This window comes from Barbus barbus, assembly GCF_936440315.1.
Source record: "Barbus barbus genome assembly, chromosome: 24".
Classification (NCBI taxonomy): domain Eukaryota; kingdom Metazoa; phylum Chordata; class Actinopteri; order Cypriniformes; family Cyprinidae; genus Barbus; species Barbus barbus.
Window position 1 is genome coordinate 7908377 of NC_136752.1, and position 24421 is coordinate 7932797.

General features: G+C 37.8%; 1 pseudogene across 1 annotated transcript; it reads left to right on the forward strand.

Moving 5' to 3' along the window:
* Window positions 1-1020: 1020 nt before the first annotated feature.
* Window positions 1021-23620, forward strand: LOC306844179 (3'(2'),5'-bisphosphate nucleotidase 1-like; annotated as a pseudogene). The gene is made up of 6 exons: window positions 1021-1339; window positions 20541-20606; window positions 22825-22916; window positions 23006-23203; window positions 23286-23390; window positions 23469-23620. The product of its transcript is annotated as a 3'(2'),5'-bisphosphate nucleotidase 1-like (transcript).
* Window positions 23621-24421: the final 801 nt, after the last annotated feature.

The following is a 24421-nucleotide window of genomic DNA, read 5'->3' on the forward strand; positions in this document are numbered from 1 at the left end:
CGTTCGGATCATCACAGGCCGTTTCGCACATGGACACGCCAAAGCGACCGTGGTGCAAGTTTACGCACCTACAAACAGTGCGGATGACGCGGCAAAGGATGACTTCTACAAAAAGCTCCAAGACGTCTTTGACAACATCCCAAATCATGACCTGAAGAATGAGGATTGGGGATTTCAACGGCCAATTGGGCGGTGACCATCGAGGACTCAAACCGTAATCGGTGCCCACGCATCATCTGCCCTCATTAGCAACAATGGGGAGCGGCTGGCGTCGTTCTGCGAACATAACGGGTTATGCATCGGGACACATGTACTTCCAACATCGGAAAATCCACAAGAAGACCTGGCGATCACCAGATGGGCAAAATTTCAACAAAATCGACTTCATATGCATCAGCCAAAAGTGGAGGTCATCACTACGCGACGTGAGGGTCTACAGAGGAGCAGACATTGGATCTGATCATTACAGGGCGGATATCAAGCTCAAGCTCTGTAACCAAAGAGACCGTTCATGATCGAAAAGTTCAAACATCCCTCCACCGCAGATGCTTTCACCCTGGAACTGTGCAACCACTTCGCCTCTCTTGAAGAGACGGCAAATGTAGAAAACCTCTGGGGAAACCTCAGAGATACCACCACGGAGTGCGCCCAAAACATTATTGGGAGGCGTCGAGGAAGACGGAAGGAACAGTGGATCCAAAATAGATTGTGGAAGTTGATCGATGAGAGAAAAGCCACAAAGCTTAAAAGGGATCAGGCTAAAACAATGGACTAGAAGGAAGAAGGAAGCGAAGATATGCCAGGCTGGACAGATTGGTGAAGAAAAGCTGTCAGAAGGATAAGAAGGAATGGCTAGAGCGTAAAGGTGCCGAAGTGCAGGAAGCTGCTGACCGAAATGACTCCAAGACCTTGTACCACATAGTCCATGAACTGACTGGAACAAAGAGCAACTCCAGCATTCCAATCAAGGACAAAAATGGGAAGCTTTTGATCGCCCAAGATGACCAAAACAAGCGGTAGATGGAACATTTCCAGAAAACATTCTATCAACCAGACCCGACCACCACGTACGACTTCGATGTGGAGTCTGCCCAAGAGGAGCTTCAGGTGAACTCTGGAGACATCACCATAGAGGAAGCGAAGATCTTGATCAAAAGCCTAAAGAACAACAAGGTGGCTGGCTTGGATGAAATAACGGCGGAGATCTTGAAGTACGGAGGGCTACCCATGGCAAAGAAGCTAACGTCGCTCTTTAACAAATGGCGGAATGGCAAAGTCCCAGAGGACTGGCGCAGGAGCGCCATAATCAAGATCCCCAAGAAAGGCAACATCTCCGAGTGTACCCACTGAGGAAGGCGTGCCTGGAAAGGCGTTCTGTGTGGTCCTCCTCTGATGCCTACAAAGTGCTCATCGAGCAGTGCGTCGAATACCGAATACTGTTAGCCATCAATTTCGTAGACTTCAAGAAAGCCTTTGATAGCATCCACAGTGAGTTACAACTGATTACAACTGATGAGTAGTTTACACTTTAGATTAGGGGATGCAGAAAGCTTTCTAAATTATTTATTATGTTTATTGAGATAATAGTACAATGTTGACATTTCAATGATTTATAAGTGATTAATAATATATTAACTAGTAATTATTAACCATTAAAGATCTGTTTGATTATTTCATGATGCTATTTTTAAAGATAACTTATGACAGATTTGTAAATCGTTAGCATATTACTTAATCATTTGTGAATGTATAGTCATAGTTTGTAAATGATTAGTTCATCATCATCTAATCACTTGTAAATGATTTATAACTTAATCTACAAAACATAGAAAAAATATATTAACATATCACTAATTAATCATCTATGAACGCATAGTCGTGTTTTATAAATGATTAGTTCATCATTAGCTAATTACTTGTAAATGACTTGTAAATGAATGAACAAAACATACACAAATTATTAGCAGATCACTTATTAATTGCTTATGAATGTTTTGTAAATAATTAGTTCATCATTAACTAATCACTTAAAAATGACTTACAACTGAACGTTATTATAAAGTGTTACCCATAATGTTGCTGTCTGACATCAATAAATTGGTTGTTTTACACTTTAAAGACCTTATAAAAAGAAAAATTATACAAAATTATTTAGAAATTATAAGCGTAGAATGGTGTAAATATCATCAATATCATAATATATTTATTACATATTGGTTGAAGCCTGTGATTGGCTGAGCTGTGTGATTAAGGCCCCTCCTACTTATGTAGAGTGTGTCCAATGGAAGGTGCTGCACATGAAAATGACGTATTATTAAAGGACCGTGAATTTACATCAGGCAAAATGTACGATTCACCACCAATGGTTTGGAACAAGCTGGCTCGATGTCGTCCTGAGACTTTTTTCGATTATTTACTTATTTACTTATTTACTTATTACTTATCAAGACGATTATTTCAGTGATAACTGACAGGTAATCGGGACACATTAAGCAAGGGCTGTTTTCACTCTGGTGCCTTTTAATTAATAGAAGCTGAAAGTGGAGACAAAAAAAACAATGGAAAGGGGGGGGGGGGGGGGGGGGGGCTGGCTCGGAAAATGTCACAAGCGGAATTGAAACATGCAAAAATACCTCTGCGCATGCTGTAACCTGGAGGTCACTTCTGTGATAGGAATGTTGAACATTTTTGTTGATTTCTCTGCTTCTATCAACTAGGTAACTCCCATGGTGCAAATCGCTATCCCTAATAATGATATACAAAATATTTACTAAATGAAATCCACAACCATAGAACAGTCTTCAAACCAAACCATAAAAACGTTCCAACAGTTACACCCCTAAATAACATATTATATATATATAGACTGGGACTAGGCAAATATATAGAAAATTCACAATAATTCTCCATATTTTGCTTCAATATCAAAAGTGGCACTACAGTTGGTATTTTGATTAATTTCCATGACTTTACAATTTAATGAATCATAATGAATTATTTTAATGAAATATTTACGTCATCACTCATGGTCATGGTCACAGTCACCATGTGGCATTTTAATATTAAAATTATATATATAATATTTAATAAAGTTAATTTATTAGAAAACAACATGGGAAAACAAGCCTTTATTATTCTTAACTAGATTATTAATGTGTTTTAGTTTATGTAATTAAACATCTACTTGGCAACAATGGCTGTTGAATCGAATGACAAAAAAATCATCTGTTGAAGCTATTTCAGAGCAAATACACAGAACTTCTTTCAAACAGTTTTCACTCAGAAATTCCTAGTAAATTTAGCAAATAATTCTAATGAATATTTATTTATATTTTTTGAAAATGATTTAATAAATGAAGAGATACATGGAAAACAGTCAAAATGCTGGAAAAATGTATGATTTTGATTTGCTATATTGCCCAGCGCTAGTATGGACAGTATATGGAGAGAAGCCAAATATCAGTGTACAGCACCATATGACCATTAGTTAGCCATTAATAGAACCTGACCGACCTCTGGAAGAAAGCCGAGAAATAACATAAGGAGGAACACCAAAACGTGACCAGTTTATTTTTATCCCAAAGGAGGAAACACATTCTGCTGTTCATTATAAGCTACAACAAATATATATTCTATAGACCTTATGTAGCTCCGCTCCCGTTCAGTGCTGCGCTCGTTGTCTTCCAAATTCCTGTTTGTATTTCCACAGGTAACGAATTTATGAATATACCGTTCATTTTCAAAATTTCCCAGTCTACCGACATTCATGAAATCAGCTTCAGACAATACAATGCACATAATAATTTTCATTAAATCTACAATAAGTAAATTCACTTCCGCAAAAACAGAAGTTCAAGGACAAAATTCTAAAGATGGCTGCACACTTGTTTCTCTATATAATTTATGATCAGCTGTTGCAGTTAATGACATCCAATCTTTGAAATATTTTTGATAACTACAACTTGTTGTGGTATCATCTATTTCAGATAAACCCGCTTCGAAATGGCATGCAAAAATAGCGGCTGTTAACAGTTGTAGATGTCATGTAAGCTGCAGAAAAAGACCAGATTTTATCCCATTAGTTTAACGTCAAGACCTTCATCTAATTCATCTTCAACTGAACACTGATGACTTCACCCAATTCCACTTTCAAAGATCACAGCATATTTGTCCTCCAAAGCCCATTGACCCGTGGCTCACAGGTATCCCCAGAGGAAGATAACAGCTGCAGGGGTTCAGGAATCCCCCTCAAACCAGCAGTCTCACTGTCACCATGGGAACAGCTGAGAGAGCCACTACAGGTGGCTCTTCGTCCCTGAACCCATTTAGTCCAGCCAATTGAATCTGTTGAATTGCCTGACATGAGCCTTTTTAGGACTGGCATTCACAATGAGCAATTCTGTTTGCTCCAGGGGAAGCCCAATGCTTTCCTCTCTCTCTGTGTATGAGGATATTGCACAATTAGTTTTCCTCAAATGGTTTAGTTGAAATCTTACATTTTGATTTAATATTAATCAAAAAATATTATTATTATATTATTTATTGTAAAGACCGTACACCAGCAATAATGAGTGAAAATGGTTTCAGTATCAAATGTTTTCACTGTATTTGCTTTTAGTCAAACTGAACAAGAAAACACATAAACCACGATTTTATATTAGACCAATAAAAAATGCACTTTAAATAAATAACCCCAGTTCACTTTTTCAGGGCAGGATCGGAAACTAAATGTAATGATCTATCTTTTCAAATAAGACTAATTTCTAGATTTGATTCTTGTGAATTCAGTGCCATCTCATAATCCAAAACGAATAATAGGATTTGCACCTACAGCATTTATGGATACATTAGATTGAAGTAAACAAACATTAAAAATGAAGAAAAGACAAAAAAACTCGGGCAACGTTGGACAACGTTCAAGCTAAATATACCCTGGAAACTGAAATACTTTATTGTTTTTCCCAGAGGGAAATTAATTTTGGATGCCAAGGTGATTCACACAACAATACATAATCTTCTAATTATTTTATAAAAAATGAAGTCAGTAATAGTGCCATTTATTAGTTACAATTCTGGATGCTGAGTGGTCAATACAGCTGTGCTAAAATACTAAATATGTGTATGAAACACAACTTCACTGATCATCTATCATAGCAGATTGTTTTGTTCCATAGTAACATGGCATTTAAAATAACATTTTACAGCTGCAGTACGGAACCTTAGCCTTTCTATTACCAACTGTGGTTGCAATTCATGCATAATTATGATCAATGTCTTCCCATTGAAAATAATACTTTTTAAAAAAAATATATATGTTTTTATATTACTTTTCATTTAATGCAGCATTTCATGTTAACATAGAGTCAATGCCTTTAAAATCCAATTTTTTGAAGCCAGATTAGTGCCATCTGGTGGGAGTAAAATAAGAAAAACATCTGCAATTCCATGGTTTAGCCCATATATTCCTGTATACTGTAACTCTATATAAAAGCCCTAAACATTCTCTAATTGTTTTTAGACATAAATACTTATTTTTATTAAGTTGTGGGTTTAGATATTTATTTAGACATTCTATAAGACAACTTTTTGTAAAGTTTTAGTTTTTTGTTTTTTTTTTTGGTTTGAAATGTTGATTTGAAGCATCAGTTTTTGAATTATTATTACTAGAATCAAACCTGAACACAGAGAAAGCATTTTGTTACACAAAACGTTAAAATTCTATAAAAATGTAACAAAAATGAACAAGAATGTTTTATCAGAGCTTAATTCTTCTGGGTCTGATGTGATTTCAGTTTTCTTACTTGTTTTGGCTATATGGTTATAGCCATACCAATTCATTTGAGTGTGTATAATTGTGTGTGTGTGTGTGTGTGTGTGTATGTGTGTGTGTGTGAGTGGATGTGTGTGTGTGTGTGTGTGTGTGTGTGCGTGCGTGCGTGTGTGTGTGTGTGTGTGTGTGTGTGTGTGTGCGTGTGTGTCTGTGAGTGTGTGTGTGTGTGTGTGTGCGCGTGTGTGTGTGTGTGTGTGTGAGAGTGTGTGTGTGTGTGTGTGTGTGTGTGTGTGTGAGTGGATGTGTTAGTTTTGCACTCTTGATGTTTTAGAGTGTCACCCCATTATTGCTGTGTGCTTTTTTTCTGCATTGTGGCAGATTTGTAGATTGTCGATTTCCCATTCATTTCCTATGGTCAGTCATTTTAGACCACAAGTGTGACTTTTTTATGACCACTTAGCATGCTTGAATCATGCCCTCATTTTTTTTGTGTGTGTGTGTTCACATTCCAAATGCCATAAAAGTCACCAAGTTTCGTACCATTCCGATGAAACTGTGATTTTTAAAAATTCAAAACACAAAATTTTTCAGTCAAAAGTGACCGAAGAGCACCAGAGTAAGTTTAATCTCTGCTGCTTTTGACATGGACTCTGTCACTTTTTATTTTTGACTGGAGACTGTCCACAATTTGAGGTTTCCTTGTTTTGACACTGCATGGGTGATCAGTGAGGTTTCCGATTTAGAACTGTCCTTGTTAAACGCCAGCTAGCTAGTTCAAATTCCATGCAACATTACTAATTATTGCAGAATGCAACCACTCCTCAGCACCTATATGTACAAAATCCCACGCATGACGTGATATAAAAATAATGCGGCCACTCCCAGTAGTGTGGGTGGCATCGGGATGTTAAAGGTACTGTATGTCATTTTCTCTTACATTTTTGTATATTTAGCAAACATGCTAAGTTCACATACTAGTTTCCCTGAAAAACAATGCTACAGCCAGTTATTCTTTATTGAAATGTGCACTCCGTGTCAGAATGTCTGTTTTTGTTTTGGTCAGTGAGATTCCACCCACTGTTGGTTTGCCCAATAGTATTTCAACACTTCGGGTTGCCAGTTAGCGGAAAGTACAGCGTAGTGCAGCCATGGAAGAGACAGCAGATTGTACCTAACCTAAAAAGCCGTGGCATCCATCTAAAAAGCTGTATGACCTATGCAGTAGGTAGGTGTGGCCCTGAGGCTCCGCTTTCTTTGATATGGAAATCTTCTCTGTCGGATTAATTTCTTCTGTTTCGTTCATCGAGATCAGACATTATCTTTCAATATTTTTTTCAGAGGTGTTTTACAGAAGAATTTGAATTAGCCTCTAACTTGAATAAGTTTGCATCTTTAGCTATGTTTCCATCTAAAGTTGTGAATTTAACACAATGCACAAAATTACGATATCGCATGAAACATTTGCAAATGTGGTGTGTAATGACATCAGTGTGCTTTTTAGTTCAGTTATCCAATCACATGGTCTGTTGAGGCAAAGTCACGTGACACATCAAGACATTAATTAAAAATGGGTTTATAGCATAGTTTATGCACAAGTTTTCTCATCGGATAAAAAATCCTCAGGCTCAGTTCAGAGTATGTATTTTTTTTATGCACATTTTTAGAATTTATGCACATCTTGACATTTCCATCCAGCATTTTTTATGCAGTATACCAATTTGTTTTTATGCTATATCCCAAAAATAACAACAGCAGTTCAATAGAATAGAATAGAATAGAATAGAATAGAATAGAATAGAATAGAATAGAATAGAATAGATGAACTGCAGCATATACTGCTGTATGTCTCCCTCTGGTGGCACGATGAAACCTTATTCAGAACAGTGTGACATGTGATATTTACACAAATCCATCCACATACAAAGTTCTAATGTATCTTGAGAAAGCACTGGAAGTGCATAACCATTGGATACTGCCAATTTTGGTTCATAAGCATAATTCTTTTTATCCTAACACCTGAGTCACTGGAATTTGGGACTCGTTCTGGGCAATTTCAGGCAGTCCTAGTTAAACGTTTTCCCTGTCCTGTATCTCCCTCACTGCTGTCCCATCCTGCTTATTTTTTTCTGTCTGATAAAAGTGTCTTCACCTACAAGGGTCCTGTACTAACTGAGCAACTTCTTCATGAATGAACTGATTAAAGACGCTATTAGAAATCATTCTGAATGCTTTCACAAAGGATTGTTGCTGGATCTGGTTTATGAATACTGATGGTTTGTAGGCTATATGGCTGAATACATAATCAGCATCAGATACTGGCTCCAACAAACAGATCTGAGCATGTTCAGGATAACCTCCAATGACATCAACCTCCCTCGTCTCCATAGAAACAGCAGCAGGGCTCTCAAAATATTCACTGGTACATTGAAGTAAACTATAGCCATGCAGGACATTGCGGGCTGATACACAGTCGGCTGGACAGCTTGCCATCAATCAAGTGTGGGCTTAAAAATGTAGAAAATTGCATGAGGTGGTTCATCAGCAACCTTGATGGTCTTTGAACCTTCACAGAGAGGGGTGAGTTAACACAGGGCATCCCAACAACTGATAGAAATTGCCTTGATATTCAAAAGAGCACATTTTCTCTTTCAGATCCAAAAAGCATACATCCAATAGGTATTGAAGAATGAATTTGCCAGCACTGTACGAATGCATTAAAGTCCAGTTCGATGTTTCGGATGTAACACAAATCATGCATAAGTTCATAATAATGGACATAAGACATTCACTTCCAAACACAAGACAATCATCACAGTTGAACTTTATAATGGATAATTAAGTAAATGGCATGGAAAGGCACTAGGAACACTACAGGAAAAACAAAATAACTTCTCTCTGAGTGATTCTTTGGTGGTTTGGGCTTTTCAAAGTAAGTTTAAACTAACTCAACACAGAATACATTTAAAGGAAGAGTTCACCAAACATTCCAATTCTGCAGTCATTTCTTCACCTTCATGTCTTAACTAAGTCTGCTGAAGTTGGTCATGTGATTTTTTTTTTTGGTGGAACACAAAAAGCTTTTCAAAAGTTTGAGTTGTTTATGTTTTACTATTATTTTATTATTTTTTAAACATTAAGTTGATTATGCTCACCGAGGATGCATTTATTTGATCAAAAATACAGAAAAAAACTGTAATATTCTGAAATATTATTATGATTTAAAGTTGTTTTTCCCATTTAAATGATTTGACTGCAAAACTGAATTTTCAGCATCATTAATCCAGTCCTCAGTGTCACATGATCTTTCAGAAATCGTTCTAATATGCTTATCTGGTACTCAAAAAACATAGCCTATTATTATCAATGTTGAAAAAGTTGTGCTATTTAGTGCAAGTTGTAATTTTTATAGAAATCTTAATACGTTTGATTCAGGATTCTTTAATGAATACACAATTTAAAGGAACAGCACTTATTTGAAACAGAAATCTTTTGTAACATTATGACTTCCACTTTTACTGACTTTCAGTTTTGACCATCTCCATCTAATGTGTGTGTGTGTGTGTGTGAGTGTGTGTGTGTGTGTGTGTGTGTGTGTGTGTGTGTGTGTGTGTGTGTGTGTGTGTGATTGTAATACTGTTGAACGATACTGTATTTACCACAGAATGTTCAAGCTGCTATTTTGCACAAGTTGTATGGAGCACTTTTTTTCTCTCTCTCTCTTTTTGTTTTTGTTTTGGAGCTTGACTTTGTCACCATCCACTTTGAGTGTATGAACAAAAACCTTCTTCAAAACCCTTCCTTTTGTGTTCCACATAAGAAAGTAGTACGTCTTACAGGTTTAGAACAACGGGTGAGTAAATTCTGAAATAATTTTCATTTTTGTGGTGAACTATCCCTTTAAATCCACAAATCACTGCACAGCTTGCTTAGTCAGGAGTTAAGATGGCCCTAAATATCACATCCTGTCTCTTACCTGGACTCTTGTCAAGGAAAAGGCAGCAATGTGTCTGCAGTATCCATGGTAACACCTGTGGCAGATGGAGAAATGAAGATGGAAATAGTACAATGGAGTAAATTTCACACACAGAGATCGAGACAATCAGTGAATGGAGGGAAGAGGATGAAGAGATGAGATAAACCATTTCCCTGTGACAGGGGCCATGCTTACTCAAGTTAATGAACTCATCGACCTCCTGACTTTGCATGTGAAAAACGAAATCGCATACATTCACAGCTTACTCCTTAACCCTCAGCATACAAATAAATACTACTCTGCACTTATTCTAGTAAAATCACACAAAGCATGTAAGATGCACATGACGTCATCACTGTTTAGCACTGGCAACAGCAGGTGGGTTACTTAAAACATTAATTAAGACTATTTATGGCCACGTCTTTGGAATGGCAGGTGAATCATTTGCATAATCTTATAAATTAAACGGTCTTGGCTAGACGTCAGTCGCTAATAATGATGATTAGAAGACTATTATTACAACACTGTTTTATTTCCATCAACACCAGCAGCAATACCTTTTTCAGAGCTGACATTCTCCAGAGGCTCGTAGCATCGCTTCAGTCCTTGATGTGAATGCGGATGGTGTTTGTAAGCACACAGGAACGGGCAGGTGTGTATCAGTAGTCCATGGTTTTAATATACACACACGTGTCCAGCAGCAGTGCGCTCGCATCAGCAGAAACCCCGCAGACCCTCCGCATGATGCCGCTGCGCCGGACGCTCCTATACAGCACTGCTGCTTCTTTACTACATAAACTGCCTTATCACAACTGTTTTCTTCGTCTGATTAAAGACACAAAATTAAGCTTGTGAAGACTGAAAGTGGCCATGGTGGAGAGACGTTCAAATAAAGCGTCATTGCAATAAATAACTTGACAACTTTTGAGGCGCTTCGTCCACGAGGGGGAGCCATAGATAGATAGATAGATAGATAGATAGATAGATAGATAGATAGATAGATAGATAGATAGATAGATAGATAGATAGATAGATAGATAGATAGATAGATAGATAGATAGATAGATAGATAGATAGATAGATAGATAGATAGATAGATAGATATAGATTTTCTGAAATGTTTTAGTTGGATGCTCATCTAACATTTGTTAAATGTCACTACTTGCTTAAAGGGATAGTTCACACTAAACTGGAAACTGTTGTTATTTACTCTCCCTCAAGTTGTTCCAAACCTGTATTTCTTTCTTGGGGCAGTCGTGGCCTAATGGTTAGAGAGTCGCGAGTTCAAGTCTCAGGTCCGGCAGGGATTGTAGGTGGGGGGAGTGAATGTACAGCGCTCTCTCCACCCTCAATACCACGACTGAGGTGCCCTTGAGCAAGTCACCGATCCCCCAACTGCTCCCCGGGCAAAAAAAAATCTAAAAAAATCTGCACACATGGACCTATAGTTCAAAGCATATCTCCAATGATTATTTAGGTGACAACTGAGATCCAGTTTTAGGCATGAATTGGCCCAACAAAGACATATGTGACCCTGGACCACAAAGACCAGTCTTAAGTCGCTGGGGTATATTTGTAGCAATAGCCAACATTGTATGGGTCAAAATTATCGATTTTTCTTTTATGCCAAAAATCTTTAGGATATTAAGTAAAGATCATGTTCCATGAAGATATTTTGTATCTTTCTTACCATAAATATATCAAGACTTAATTTTTTATTAGTAATATGCATTGCTAAGGACTTCATTTGGACAACTTTAAAGGTGATTTTCTCAATATTTAGTTTTTTTGCACCCTCAGATTCCAGATTTTCAAATAGTTGTATCTCAGCCAAATATTGTCCTATCCTAACAAACCTCAATGGAAAGCCTATTTATTCAGCTTTCAGATTATGTGTAAATCTCAATTTAAAAAAAAAATAGACCCTTATGACTGTTCGTGGTCCAGGGTCATGTATATCAGCACTTCTATGTCCATTCTGTCATGAGAGTAGTTTTTCACCTCACTGAATCCTAGTCCTGCAAACACGGATTCCAACACACACACATAGAGAATATGCAACTTCTTTAAGGTTGAATGGCTCAGACTCAGGCACTTTCCAAAAACATACAGATAATGAGCGCAGTTTCTTAGAGAGAGAGAGAGAGAAGTTCAGACAATATTCAACATTATTCTTGAATATTGAATATTCCATATCAAGGGATGGAAAACAAAGTAAATGTGTTAACTATGAGTCGGTCACGTAGCTGAGGGGCCCTGATGACCTTTGTGACATAGGCTGTCAAAGTGGGCCTGAGGAGTAAATATATGTTTAGCATATGGAGAGATTGTTTCTGAAAAACAAGAAGAGACCACATTCCAGTAACAGAATACATCTGTGGCTAAATACTAAGATATGATATACTCATAATGTTATTCATTCAACTAAAATCAAACAGGTTAAATACTGATAAAAAAAATTTGATTTATATGGAAGCGGCCATGGATCAAGGATTACATTGCTGCAGTCCTTTGTATTAGACCACTGTGGGGTCCAATACCCGAGGTCTACCAAGTGAGGCCACTACAGAAGGCGGAGTGGTGAAGCATGCGAGTCGCATTTGTCTCTTCACCCCATCATGGACATGCCGGAATCTATTAATTCCGGTCCCCATGGCAGGGGCTCTCCCACCTTCCAGTCACAACAGAGCATTGATGTTGTCCTTCATCAGCTGGTGATGCAGGCAGACGCATATCCTCCTCCTCCTAATTTACGGTTCTACAAACAGACTTGAAGAGATATGAAAAAAAACAACAAGCAAGCATCCAAATACTTAAACATAATAGGAGCAGACCTAAACATCCCCCAAAAGCATACAGCACATTTTTCAACATGCCCATGACTACGTTTTCAGATACAGCAACAAATTCAGTCCAAGCCTCATCTACAAATTCTTCCACAAAGTCACATCAGTGTAGCCTATATAGATCTGTACTGTAGATGCAAACATCCAAGCTAAAGCTAAAGCAGAAGGCTCCTCAGGGTCAGACACGAAAGGTGATCCATTTGAACTGAGCCATACAAAATTCATAGACTCGTAACCAGCAAAAACATCTGGTGTCTTAACCTGTTTTAAGAAAGCATTAATATATTTTATATGAGCCATTATTGGCTTTAGCTTAGGATAATGCTTAGTTGCATTGGACATTTCAGCAACACATGAATCAAGTTCAGCACTTTTCAGCAGCATACTAGTCTGGTCTGACAGCATGTACCTTGTAAATCATACATTTACCTATAAAGTCAGCTTGGAGTGCAGATCCTTAAACTCTTGTACTGACGGCATGGTCCTCAAAAACTGATCAAACTGTTTATCCATATCAAACCACTCATTGACCAGAGCCACATCCGATACTCGGGGTCACATTAACACCTGGTATGGTTGTAAGTCCTTCCCAGTCAAATAAGCAATTGTCATTTTCCTACTGGCAATAATCTCTAAACACAAATGAAACATGTTCATATGCATCCAGGCAGTAACATTATAGACCCCTGAGGTGGTTCTATGGCAATTACTCACAAGACAGTCATGCAATTGCTCCATTCTGACGGCTGATTTACCATTCCAAAATTGTACAGTAATAAGACATCTATGAAATTAGCCTAGGTGAAATTAAACTTATCAAAAGATTAATTACAAATCACCCAAGGGACAGCAACCCCCATCTGGGAAACACTTCATTCAGCAAAACTTTGGCTGTTGCCTCTGCTGTGCAGATCAACTAACATTATGATATATGAGAACCCTCCACTAAGAGGCAGAGGACCGATGAAATCAATTTGCTGATGTGTCCGCAGACCCTGAGGGTGCAGAACAAGTCCAAAAATATTTTTTAGCTTTGAAGGAGAATTCACTTTGAGACATACTAGTCACCTTTTGCAGAAATCAGCACAAGCGTTTCTACTTTTTGGCCACCACCTCGTTTTTCATTGCATGTAACTTCACAGGTCCTGCATGTGCCAAACCATGATGCAAATACATTAATTTACTTTGGGCAGAAGAAGGACACAAAAAAAGCGCTCATTAAACTTCCACAGTCTGTCTTCTGTGCACCCAGTGAAATCCATTGTTCAATTTCATCTGTATCATCGACAGCATAGTTCAAAAATGTCTCTAGGATGCCCCTCCTCCTCTTGTGGAGAGAGAGACATTACACTCACAAGTTTTTTTAGATAGTTTTGCAGCCCCCTGGCAGCAGTGTCTCCAGCTTAGTCTGGTGAATCATCCTTGGAATGTCCTGTGATTGTGAAAACCACTCTTGTTTCAGTGTCATTTGTGCCCTTGTGTCATTTTCAATCAGCTTTATGCAGTTGTGCGCAGATCTCTCATCTAGCAGCAGTAAGGCAGGGTTGATAACATTAACAGCGTCAATTTGTATCTCCATGTTTTGGCTTAAAAGTGTGGCTTCCCACTTAGCTCACCTCTGGTTAGAAATCGAGCCCAAGCGTGGGTTTGTCAACAGTTTGAGAATCTAGTGTTTGGCATGCAATACCACTTATTGGTGGGCTACAATTTCCTTCTTGGTCCTGAAAGCCCACTCTGCACAGTCACAGATCAGCAGACAAAGATGTTGTCCTGGCTTGGACACAGGAATCGGGGTAGAATAGTATCCCACTATTCCATAAGGTGGTCTCCTGGGAACTCATTGGCCCAGGGCAGGTGAGCAGGACTTATTCCCCACCCAGGTCCACTGATGAAAGGGTCGGCTAGCATCGGCATGTCGTAAAGCTGGACAGGAAGCAAGAGTCTCTCTGATACTCACAAACGCATCTCTTCCATTCATTCGATGAGTTCTGATCCTGGTTTTTCTCCTTTCATGGATTCTGTAAGAGGCTTAGACAGTTCAGAATATTCAGACACATACTGGCGGCAGTATTTCAGAAGTCCCATTACTTGCCTTAGACCTGTGACAGTATGGAAAAATACTTTGTATTACAAATCTTTATATTATGTGATTTTCTATTAATGCAATACAATGAATCACAGCTGTCCACAGTCTCCCCGTGGTTTAAGTTAGACAGTTTAGCGTTTATTGAGTAATTTACACCAAAACAAAAAATAACATCTATGCTTTCATGTCCAAAAACATTATTTTCCCTAACATTTCATAATAAATTCAGACAAGCTCATTAATGACTCATTTTTCATCAGTTTTATTTTCATGAAATGGAATGGGTACAAAGGATCGTGGGTGATTGAAGGTCGCAAAGGATACAACCCATGCATCCTTCAATTTCAGCTGAATGAAGGACGCGAAACGAAGGCTGCCTTCCAAGGCTCCTTCCGATTGAGATGGCCTTCAGCAACATTTGATGACGTGGCAGCCGAGATGTGTAGCCTTCGTAGGATGCAGCCTTCCATTTGAAAAGCACCCATCGTCTAACACAGGGGTGTCATACTCAATTCCTGGAGGGCCACAGCCCCCACCCTAATTAAACACACCTGATCCAGCTAATCACGTCCTTCAGGCTTATTTGAAAACTATCTGGTTTGTGTGTTGGAGCAGGGTTGGAAGTAAACTCTGCAGGGCTGCGGCCCTCCAGGAACTGGTGTTTGACACCCCTGATCTAACCAGTGAAGAGGTAATGATGACTGTCAAGTTTGGGGTGTTGATCGACTGCATCTACGTTTAGATTATATCATTCAGAGTCTTTTTTTCAGCTTTTTGTTCAAAATGTTGTTTATTTCTTTATTTTTTATTTATGAAACGTACCCACATTCAAGTGTTTAAAAACTAAAAACATTGATGTAAACTAGTTGTGTACTCAAAGTTTACTTCTGGTATACTTAAAGTACACGTAAAAGTATACTTTTATATACTAGAAAGTGGGCCAATTTAGTTCCAATGAGTATTGAAATAGTACACTTACAAGAATACTACTAGTACAATGATAATTGTAGACTTACTACATAAAGTATACTTAAAAATATACTTGAACTTTACTTAAGTATACTTAATTAAATAAACTTGAAGTATACTATCAGATTCAAAAACAATATCCATCCCTTTGCAGAAGCTACTCAGATCACACCCCACATTTAATCCATAAATTTCTTCCACTTTATTAAATTTATTAACCAGACTATGCCAGCCTTTAGCTATTTCTGGAATTTTTCTGGCAGTTAATGGTACCCCTCCCATCTTACAAATCCAGGAATGGACACATACGGTTAGAAATTTAGATTTTTCTGGCTCTTTCTTTTTTTGTAGCCAGTCAAGTTGTTGTTTGACTTTCCAATCAGTATCAAAGCCCTGAATTACCATTCTTTTGATGAGTTTTGAACATTTCTGTGAAGTAAGAGCTTCAGAGCAGAGCTGCTTACAGCATTTGATATCTTCTGTCTCATCATTAGTATCTGGACTGAACAAGTTTCTTAATTTGTCAGCCATATTTCTGTCACAGTTAAAACCCTCAAGAAAGTATAGCAGTATTAAGGTGATGATCTTTCAATAACAGCACCTGGCTTCTGCGTGACAAAACTACAAAGTATGTTATATACTGGTCCACTCCAATTAGGGTCACAATTTTCAATTCAGGGTTGTTATGGAGGCATCCTTGACCAATCAACTTCACCTTTATTTATCTAATTTAATTCTAACTGAACGTTATCGCTATGTGACTCATTTTTAAATTCAGGGTACCACTGTCTGGAGGTGGAAGGAATCAAGAGTCGAGATTGCAATTTAACACTTCTCTAGTGACTTACACTCATGTGGAGTTGTCTATACAGACACCAGTGTACTGCAGTGCACCAGTGTCGCCCAATTAGAGTGTGTACACGTTTACTGTTTTCTTTTTAATCCCTTATACGATTCTCTCAATCCACTATACACCCCATTACAGGTGTATACTAATACCAATCCACCTCGTACCACCTCGCTTTCCCTTCTCCTAATGCCTTCCACCCAGACTATCCCCAATTAATTTTTTTTTTATAAAATCTTACCTTGTTTGTTGATTGATCAGGGATGTCCCAAATAATGATTGCCCACACACTCTCCGCAATTAACTATTGGGGAATTTACAGTTAAGACCCAGGGATATATGATGAAAGAAAACCAGGAGTTGTAGAGGTAGTCAAATAACAAGTAGTTTTATCAGCAGAAGTCAGCTTGAAACTCGTGAGGAGTTCGTAGGCTGCTCTGCGTACACTCAATACAGCAGTACCTTAACAAAAGTCACTAACGTCATTACTTTAGCTCAAAGGATTCTGGTTGGTTGAAACAGAGATGAAAATCTCCACACGTGGTCATGCATATCTCCACTGATATTTATGTGACAACCGAGATCCGGTTTAGGCATGAAGTGGCCATAAATCAGCACTTCTAGCATCAGATTGTCTGCAGATGTCCATTCTATCCTGGGAGTAGTTATTCACCTCACTGAAGCCTAGTCCTGCTAACACAGATTCCAACTTCAGACTCATACTCTTATCATACAAAATACATCTGAATGACTACTGAAGGGGTGGATTATCCGATCAGCACTAAATATAAGTCTAAACAATTTTGTCAACTGATTACACAAACCACATATGTAGATCCTAAACACCTGTGATTGCAGGTATTTCTAGTGTAAAGGCCCAGGAGATGCAGACAAGCTGCATTCACACTGCCAGCTATTTACAATTGCTCTACAAAATTTGGCGGCCATTTTAATTGGAATCCACATGTTCGGACATTTTGCATGAGGGCAGATATTTCCCTGGTCTCACAAATTTTCCATGCTGACCAACAGAAAGCTGCTTGGTTTAAAAGTGATGGCTATGCTATTTACAATGGACCTTTTTCATCCGGGATATTTTGCTAAATACAGTAATCGTGACCTCACTTTGAGACTCTTTTTTTTTTTGGTGTTGTGCCAGTTAGTCCCATCTATGGAAGCCCGTTTCCGCCATTGAATAAAAAAAAAGGTTATTGTGACTTTTTATCTCACAATTCTGCCTTTTTTCACTGAATTGTGAGATGTAAAGTCAGAATTGCGAGTTTGGAAACGCCCTAGAAAAGTGGGGTTTTGGACAATATTGGCATGAATGTTTTAATTTGTGATAATTTTGCACTGATAAGGGACAACACAAACTACGGAAACATATTTTATTACATAAACAGTTTATACATAGAAAAAACTTAAATTTTCGATTCATCAAAATATTCACCATTAGCAGCTATTACAGCTCTGCATAATCTGGGCATCCGAGCTGTCAGTTTATTCAAGTTCAAGTTCAAGTTGAGCTTTATTGTCATTCCGCTACATGTGGTCTCGCAGGACCACGGTGCTACATAAATACAGACATACAACAATGAAGTAAAAAACACTATAAACCTATACACTACTAACAGATTTAACTATAAGTATACTATATATAAGTATTTACCCTATACAAACTAAAAGAATAAAGGATAAAAAATACAACTATACGAATGCTTCACATAAATATTACCCTATACAAACTAAAAAATAGAAGACAAAAAATACAAACTGTACATGTGCAAAGAGAGACATTTGAGTCAGCAGCTGGTTGGGGAACAGTGCAGGATGTAAACATCATGTAAACATACATATATTGCTGAGTTTTTTGTGAGATTGTGCACACGCAGCAGTGTGTGTAAGTGTCCATAGTGCACATAGTGTAAAGTGTGAGTGTTCAGTGAGTGTAAAGTGTGAGTATTCAAACATTGACTTGATACTGTATATTACTCCAAGCCTCCTGAAGGATTGCCCAAAGATGATTCACACTGGTTGGACACTTCTTATGGACATCACGGTCCAGTTCCTCCAATCGTAGCTCAATTGGGTTGAGGTCGGGTGATTGACAGACATGATGCCAGCTGACTGTTTCCTCTCCAAATAGGATTTGCACAGCTTGGAAGTGTGCTTGGTGTCATTGTCTTTTTGGAAGGTTTAGGAAGGTTGGGGTGTTTCCAAACTTTTGGAGGGCAGTGTAACTTTTATATCTGACTTTTTTTCTCAGAATTGCGTGATATAAACTCACAATTACAAGTTATAAAAGTCAGAATTACAATTTATAAAGTCACAATTTTTTTTCGCAATTGCGAGTTTATATCTTACAATTCTGACTTTTTTCTCATAATTGTGATATGAACTCGCAATGGCGAGTTAAAAAGTCATAATTGTGAGATATAATCTTGCAATTGCCAGTTATAAAGTCCATTTTTGGGAGGGGAAAAAAGACTGATATGTTCTCAGAATTGCGAGTTTATCTCACAGTTCTGACTTTATTTCTCAGAATTGTGACTTTGTCTTGCAATTGCGAGTTTATATCACACAATTCGGAGAAGAAAAAAGTCAGAATTGTGAGAGGAAAAAGTCACAATTACCTTTTTTATTTTTTATTCAGTGACGGAAACGGGTTTCCATACCCATCTACAGCAGAAACATAAAAAAAAGGATTTATACTGTATAGTGGTACTGTGCATCTGTTACTGTCTGATTGGCTCTGATTTTTGGCTTTTCCCACAGCATTTCCCTTTCAGTGAGGACAGAATAATTACTTGTCGCATCTAGCAGTGCTGGGTAGATTACTTACAAATTGTAGTTTGTTTCTGATGACATGATGAAAACTGTGGTTAGTAACAATCTAGGTTACTCATTTTAGGTAATGTATTCTGATTACCTTAGGATTACATTATTATCTCATTTGTTTTAAACTTACCGTCAAATGTACCATATTGATATAAAAAAGCAAATACAAAGAAAACATTTCAGTATTATTTCATTTAAAATATTTAAATTATTTTATGTCAACATCATAATATGCCTTTAACATTACATTAAACCAGGGTTTCTCAAACTGGCCTTAATGTAAGAACTGCAGTGGGTTTGTGAGTTATTAAAAAGCTAATAATTAATTAAATCATAAAAAATGTATAATAAAATAAACTAAACACTTGGACGCCAAAAATAGAAGTATTTTATTTGTTTACCTTTATGTCATTGTGACCATTTACTGACACTAACCTGTAAACATGCAAATGTGTTGTTAAATTATTAAAATATTAACTTTTTCAGAGATATTTCAAGTAAATATTTCATGTCAAGGGGGATTGGCTGACAAAAACATTTGGGAATCGCTGTATTACATGAACAAACATTAATACACAAACATGAAAATTACACACCCAAGGTCTTGATGATGAAGACATAGTGTTTCACAGATATACATCACCATTGTTTAGTAACTTGCATAATTATTTCTAATACATGGTCTAATTTCTTTATGCTTTATTCAAATTCCGAAGCATTTATTTACATGACCATTCTATATTGTCAATTTAGTCAAAACTAAATGGTGTGACACAGTAGGATTTTTAGAAAGGATCATTTAAAAGAGAAAAAAAAGAATATGGGAAAATTAATACATTTTGAATTTACTGCCATTGTGTAAATATGTAATCATGTAATCCATTAAAAAGTAGCTGTAATCTAATTATGACCATTATAATGTAATATACTCTAATTACAAGACCTTAATTTTTAAACCTAATTATGTAATCCATATTGCATGTAATCAGTTACTACCCAGCACTGGCGTCTAGTTAGGAGATAGTGCTGCAAGCATGTCCACTTCAAGGGCACAGTGATGCATTTTTTATCATTTGCTTCTATCCCTCATTCTTCTCTCTCTCTCTAATTGACCTCCATTTTTCCAACACATCTGGTGCCGTCACATGGTGATCTGCTCTTTCTTTCCTCTTATTTCTCTTTCTGTCTTTGCTCTCCTGTCTCTGCTGTAGCTGCAAGGGTTTTGTACAGCCCAGTTTACATACAGAAGCCAGAGCAGCCCTACAGAGCCCTTAACAGTACGGTGATTTCATGTTTTTCTTTTTTGGGCATGAGATGTCACTTTGAAATTAGACTAAAGTAAAAGGTTGTAGTTAGTCAAAAGAGTTGTTAAGTTGGTCATTTACCATTTCTCAGGGCTGATCAGCAATTATATACACTTTGTTGTTGATAAAGTGCAACTAAACAATGAATTTTACAAGTTATCCAGTGTACCTGTTGAATCTGTCTTTGCCATCCATTTTTAGTTTGTAATTGGTTGTTTATTCAACTTTAGAAATTACCTCCACATTACTGGACAAGTACATTGTTAAGAATGGAAAGAATGCACAGGAAATGAAACCAGAAAGAAAGTGGGAATGGGTAGGGATATGTTGCAGACCTGACTCAAACCTGCATTACCACTAATGGTGTGCTCACTCTTATGTTCGACTTTTCTTTTGGTCTGGACCAAAAATGAATATGATCATTTTAGATTCAAGATTTTTATGTGTCACATACACAATTATACAGAGTATAACCAGCAGTGAAATGTAGGTCAGGTCCGCTCCAAGGACAGTGCAATTATATATAATACAAATATTAAGAAAAAGAAAAGTAGAAAAAAATAAAAGATAAAAAATATAAATGTGCAGGTCAGTATGTTGTTGACTTAAATAGTAATAAAGAGGAATATGCAAAAAAGTTGTCCAGGGTATTTAAATAGCAGCAATATGAGGTAGAGAAAAATTATGAATAGCTTATTGATATGGTGATATTTACATGGAGTCAAGTGATGTTATGACACAGAGTTAGAGTTTAGGAGCCTAAGTCTCTCAGTTTTTGCCATCAGGCTACGGAAGCGCTTACCAGATGGAAGCAAAGTGAATAGACGGTTACCAGGGTGATTTGAGTCCTTGATGATTTTGACAGCTCTATTTTTGCAGCGTTTGAGGTAGATGTCCTGCAGAGAGGGGAGAGCAGACCCTGAGATGCGCTCAGCTAAGCGCACAACTCTCTGTAGTGCTTTGCAGTCCTGATTGGAGCGGTTTCCATACCACACTGAGATGCACTGAGTCAATACACTTTCTACGGTCCCTGAATAGAAAGTTTTCAGGATTGCTGGTGAGACCCTGAATTTCCTCAGCTGTCGCAGGTGGTACAGTCTTTGCCTGGCTTTCTTAACCTGTGTTTGGATGTGTGTAGTCCAAGTCAGGTTCTCGGAGATGTTTACACCGAGGTACTTGAAGCTACTCACCCTCTCCACAGGGGTCCCACTGATCATAAGAGGAGTGTAGGGCTGCTGCTGTCTCTTCCTAAAGTCCATGATCAGCTCTTTAGTCTTGGTTCATTTAGCGTTCACACCTTCTTTTTTACACCAAACCTAAAGATACAAAACTGAAGGAATAAGGATAAGTTTACAACCAGATTGAACAACTTTTATGACACATTTTATGATGGAACTTAATGTGTAAAGGAGTCAAAACAGTGCCAGGAATTCCTCTGTTGCACCATTGTAGATCTGCTGCAAGAAGACTGTTCCAGTGCCTGTACCAAACTCTAATGGGATTTGGTTCATTTAGATGTCTTGAGTCCGTGTTGTGTTCATATTTCTAGTAAACTGCACTAGAGTTCATTAGGACAAAGACGCCCTGAAAAAATGGGTCTTAGTCCGCTTGTTTGGTGTGTACCAAGGTTTGGATGGCAGCGTTCACAGTTATTGAAATTAACCACACTAACAGAGCTATCGTGCCAGACTTTGTTTAATCAAATTAAATCTGCCAAGTGTGAACACATCCCAAGGAAGGGGTGTCCAGTCCTGCTCCTGGAGGGCCACTGTCCTTCAAAGTTCAGGTCCAGCCCCAATTAAACACATCTGAACCAGCTAATCAAGGTCTTCCTAGGCATACTAGAAACGTCCAGACAGGTGTTTGGTTAGTTGGAGCTAACCTCTGCAGGACAGTGGCCCTCCAGGTCCTAAACCTTGGTGCACACCAAACAAGCAGACCAAGACCCCTTAAAAAGGTAGGACTTGGTCCACTTGTTTGGTGTGTACCAAAGTTTGGATGGTAGCATTTACCTTATCAAATGAACCAGATTTTGAACCAGTTTGTTTAACTGAACCAATGTTACCATGTGTGAACACATCCTAAGGTCTTACCCATACAGTTCCATATACAAGAGCATAGTGGGTTTAACAATATTTTAATGTTGGAGCTGACTAATAAATACTTTGTATAATGTATAATTTTATTGCAGGACTTTTGGATCATGTGACAGTGCTAATAGGAATTGCTTATGGAGGGACCGCCATTGCTGGAGTCTTCAATCAACCCTTCTACAACTACCAGGTCCAGCCTGTTGGTTGTTCACACATGCTACACTATATTTGGTAGAGGCTGGGATCGGTTGATTTGTTTTATTCTCTCTATTCATTCAGATGGGGCAAAGTGCTTCTTTGGGCAGAACGTTATGGGGAGTATTGGGTTTGAGCGCATTTGGCTTTCAGCTCCAGGAAGTCCCAGATGGTAAAATAATCATCACTACTACACGGTCCCATAGCAATAAACTTGTTATTGATGCAGTGCAAGCTATGGAGCCTCATGATGTCATCCGAGTGGGAGGAGCTGGGAATAGGGTGGGTCACTAGCCTTTGATTTGACTGAGTCAGTGTTGGCGTAGAAGTTGAACTAATTACATCTTCATTCTGGGCCTGGTAGATCATCCAGCTGGTGGAGGGAAAGGCCTCTGCTTTACGTGTTTGCCAGTCCAGGATGTAAAAAGTGGGACACGTGCACCTGAAGCCATTTTGCACACAGTTGGAGGTGGCATTCATTTTTTTTGTCCATTCTTGAAAATGTGCTTGATTTTTAGGATAATTTTATGTTCTTTTTCACATACAGGCAAACTGACAGACATGCATGGTAAGGCATACAGATATGATGCCAATGTGAAGCACATGAACTCTGCTGGAGTGCTGGCAACACTGAGGAATCACGAGTACTATTTAAGCAGAGTGCCACAGGCTGTCCTACAGGCTCTTCCTTCTGACTGAACGATTGCAGGATATGAAGTCATACTCTTCATAGTCAACCGTTGTGTCTCAAAGCTGTGATATGTCCTTGTCATAAATTTTTAATTAATCTAAAACCAGAGATGGTTTAGTACGGTTTTCAGGTCTCACTTTATATTAAGTGGCCTTAACTACTATGTACTTGCATCATAAAATAAGTACAATGTACTTAGTGTGGTCATTGTATTGCAAAACACTTTTGCTGCTATTGAAGTGGGATATGGGTAAGGTTTAAGGGTGGGTTAAGGTGTAAGGAATGGGTCAACAGTGTAATTATAAATGTAATTACAGATGTAACTACATGCAGGTATTTTTTAGAATATAAGTACAATGTACAAACATGACACAATAAGTGCACTGTACCAAATGATTCATTTAAAATGTAAGTACATAGTAATTAAGGCCACTTATTATAAAGTGGGACCGGTTTTTATTTCAGCTTTTATTATTTCTTAATTTAACGCAACTAAAATGATTAAGAGTTCACTATTTACTGAGTACACAACATGTTTTGATCAATTTCCAGTAGAGGACCAAATAAACCCTTTCTAAATGTTTTTCTGCAGTGTTATTATTCATAATATAACATGCAGTTCATTTAAATCAAAATAAATGTCAACATGTTATACATTTGGACAAGAGTATCCACATCAAGTTAAATTTACAAAAAGTGATTTTATATTCATAAAATGCATATTAAATGCAAGCCAAGTGTCTGTTTAAATGTTTGAAATAAAATGTCAAAATATCTGTGAGAGAATGCTCAATCATCATTCAGCATAA